Source organism: Mus caroli, chromosome 18 (genome assembly GCF_900094665.2).
Source record: "Mus caroli chromosome 18, CAROLI_EIJ_v1.1, whole genome shotgun sequence".
Lineage (NCBI taxonomy): Eukaryota > Metazoa > Chordata > Mammalia > Rodentia > Muridae > Mus > Mus caroli.
The window spans coordinates 38,912,758-38,916,203 of NC_034587.1; positions in this window are offsets into that span (position 1 = coordinate 38,912,758).

Consider the following 3,446-nt stretch of genomic DNA (forward strand, 5'->3'; position numbering starts at 1 on the left):
TTACATTCAACCTCCCCTCACGCTTGCTAGGAAGCACCACACACATCTCAAATGCCCCGAACAAAGCTTTCCTCAATCTCCCAGGGATGTTGTGTTTCTTTGTTCTCTTTTAAAATCTATAATTTGTTGCAGCTTTATGTTCAACAAAGCTATTAGTTCCCTTTAACATTAAAAACTTGAGAAAACCAGATGCCGCAAAGGGCTTCTGCATACACATTTCAGAGATGGCTGTAGATCTCCAAGGGAACAGGTGCCCTATTCTGATAATCACAAGCCATAGGCTTCAGGAAGAGGTATCAGAGGTAAATCAGAGGGGAAAAAACAAAAACAGTCTGCCTGCCTCTGCTCCCCACTGCCCCTATTTGTCTCCATGAACCTCATCCCTGCACTAAGACCCAAAAGCATTGTTAACATTCATTTCTTCCAGGAAGTCATTCTTATAACATTTGACAGAACAATTAACACCAAGGAAAACAGGTTCTAGTGCTTGTTTTTTACTTCACACATAAACACTGTTCTCTATGCTACACTGGCTCCACTTGTAATCTAATCCGTAAAGTTTCATCTCATTTAAAACTGTAATTAAAAACTGTAGTTAGCAGCACCTAGACTGCATTGAGCTCTTTTCTGCTGCGTCTAAGGATATGGGGGATTAGGGGCACCACACCAAAAGGGAATATGTACTACGTGATATTCTAAACCTCCCTGCCAGAACCCAAGTCTCCGAAATACCATTTGCAAAAGAAAACAACAGTCAATAGCATTCCATCATAGCCACCCAAACCTAATCAGCCACAGTTATGGCCTCAGAAGGGCATTCCTCACTTTCCAGAGTCTTATTTCCGTTATAATAAACTGTCCTCTGGGGTCATTCATTCACAAAGATATTTTTTCCCTAGCATTATAGGGACTTTTAATCTTAGAAAAATACCCATTTGCAAGCATGTGTTGAAAACAAACAGTTTCAGTTTCTCGTATAGCTTCTATATGACCCACACCTGAGCACAATTTTTATATCCCGAGTTTCTAGCTACCTCCCCTCAAAGCTCCTACTGTAAGGACCAGGAATTTTTTCCCCCTTTGGCTCACTGACAAGGGCAACTTTAGTTTCCAAAGATCAGAATAACCACATCCTTAAACAAACACAAATGACAGCAGGGGGGGGGGGGGGGAGTCCATCCAGAAAGTAATTTCCCTTAAACCTCTGAAACAAAACGAAACTAAAAACCAGCAACGTGACAAGTTCAATGTGTGGACAACTGATGAACTCCTGAATTCAAGGAGACACCGAAACTCCAAATAGGAAAACGAAAAACAGGCATGCAAGCAAGCAGACAGCATTTTCTCCCATCTTCTGATCTAAAAGTTCATCTTGGCGCCCACACAAAGAAGTAATGATTCCATCAGCAGCTACCAGATGGCAGGCACGAAATGGCTGTAACCTTCTCAGAGAACGCTGGAGAATGGCTCCGTGGAGTTTAATTTAATGGTGGCTGCCATTTTCTCTCTGCCACTTCTTGCACAGCATGTCTGTCCACAGTTCATAGGTCTGGCTGTGCAGTGACTGAGGTCAGCACCGGGAGATAAGCAAAGAAGAGTCTGGTGGTGTTTGTTTATTCGACCTTTTTGCCTATACCTAGGATCCTATTTGCAGAAAATGGAAATCAAATTTCTGATAATAACCAAATGGGGTGTTTATGGTCGGATATATTTTACATCATTTTTCTTCTATTAGTATTGGGAGAAATTGAAGCATCTTTTTTCAATAGGTAGTAAATTAATCTCTTACTTACTTACCAAAGGGAGGTCTACATCACACGTTTTCCTCAGGGAGCTTCTTACAGTGCCCACCCATGAGAGATCATTCCTTTAAAGTCAGTGAGAATCACTGTCCAGGGTTGTGACTGTTGTGCCAGGGAAATATTAGTGATCCCCCAAAGCACACATGGGAGCCAATCTGATACAACTCACAGCAGGAGGATCTTTATTGTATTTGAGCTAGCTCAGGGTCCCCCAACATCCACCATCACGCAGGATGGTTTTGGTCTGGGGAAGCCCTGAATGTCTATCCGGGCAAGGCTTTATAGTAAGCAGCAAACAGGGAATACATGTGCAAGCATCTAATTGGAAAGCTATTGTGATCTTTAACACAATTGGCTGGTGCCAGAAGTCATATCATAAACTTAACTTCTGCTCCCCTCTGCATTGGTGGTCGTTAGGCAAGGGGTGGGCTTGTAACCTGGGGTGCAGGTTTGTTGGGGGAATAACCTGCAGACACCGGTCTTGTTGAGGGTGTAACCTGGAAACTCTGGTCTTGTTGGGGATTAACCTAGAGACTGGAGGTAAACTCAGGTTTTGTTGGGGGGCAACTTGGAAACTAATGCTAAGTACCAGCCTGTTAGTTTACCTGAGTTCAAACTAAGGTCAGGTTCTCTAAAATGGAGTCTGAGTTTAGAAGATTTGGCCTCTCATGACCACCTGTGGACCCTACCCCCAACCCTAACACAAGGGATGCAATGCAAGCCAATCAGTGAGAGTCTCCAAGCATGAGATCCAGGCATCAATCATTTTTCAAGTTCCTCTGGTGGTCCAAGAGTGGCTAAAGTATGCAAGAAGTGATACATTTGAAATTTCTGCACATTTTTGTAAATTGATTTATAGAAAGCTAACTTCTGTTACTTAATTTCTAACCTGGGTCACCCTGACATGGGGTTTAGTACCCTTAGTAAGTCCCTTCCCTGCTCTCCCTCCATTAGCCTCAGTTTCTCCAAGGTTTTGTTAAAGTTCTGGGGTTTGGAGGTCAACCTGCAACAGTGAACATGTCAAACTGTCCCCTCACTTGATTGTTTGTTTTGTTTTGTTTTGTTTTTGTTTTTTGTGAGACAGGATTTCTCTGTGACAGAACTCGCTCTGTAGACCAGGCTGGCCTCGAACTTAGAAATCCACCTGTCTCTGCCTCCCAAGTGCTGGGATTAAAGGCATGTGCCACCACTGCCCATGTCCCCACACTTGAAAAGCATCAGAGAGACTGTTCCGGTACTGCAGCTCTGAACTCCAAGAGGCCAGATTGGGCTGCTAGTTAAGAGTGTAAAGGTGAAAGAGGCTCACACCTGAGTGTCCCATATCCTGTAACCACTACACTTCAAAGCTTGAGGCTATGGTAGGATGGTCGTGGGAGTTGCTCCACCCTTCTGTCTATGAGCTGGACCTACAAGAGGCTGTTATCATCTAAGATGCCACATGACCCTCCCTAACTCAGAGACTATTCAGAAGCGTGCATCTGCTGATGAGCTTTGGAACCACCAACATATATTTTTGTGATGAACTCTGCACAGTACATCTTACCCTGACCTTTTTTCCTGTGTCCCTTAAATTAATAATCACACTTTGCTTTACCTAAGGGTAAAGCAAACATCAGGTCTTTTTTTTTTTTTTTTTTTTTTTTT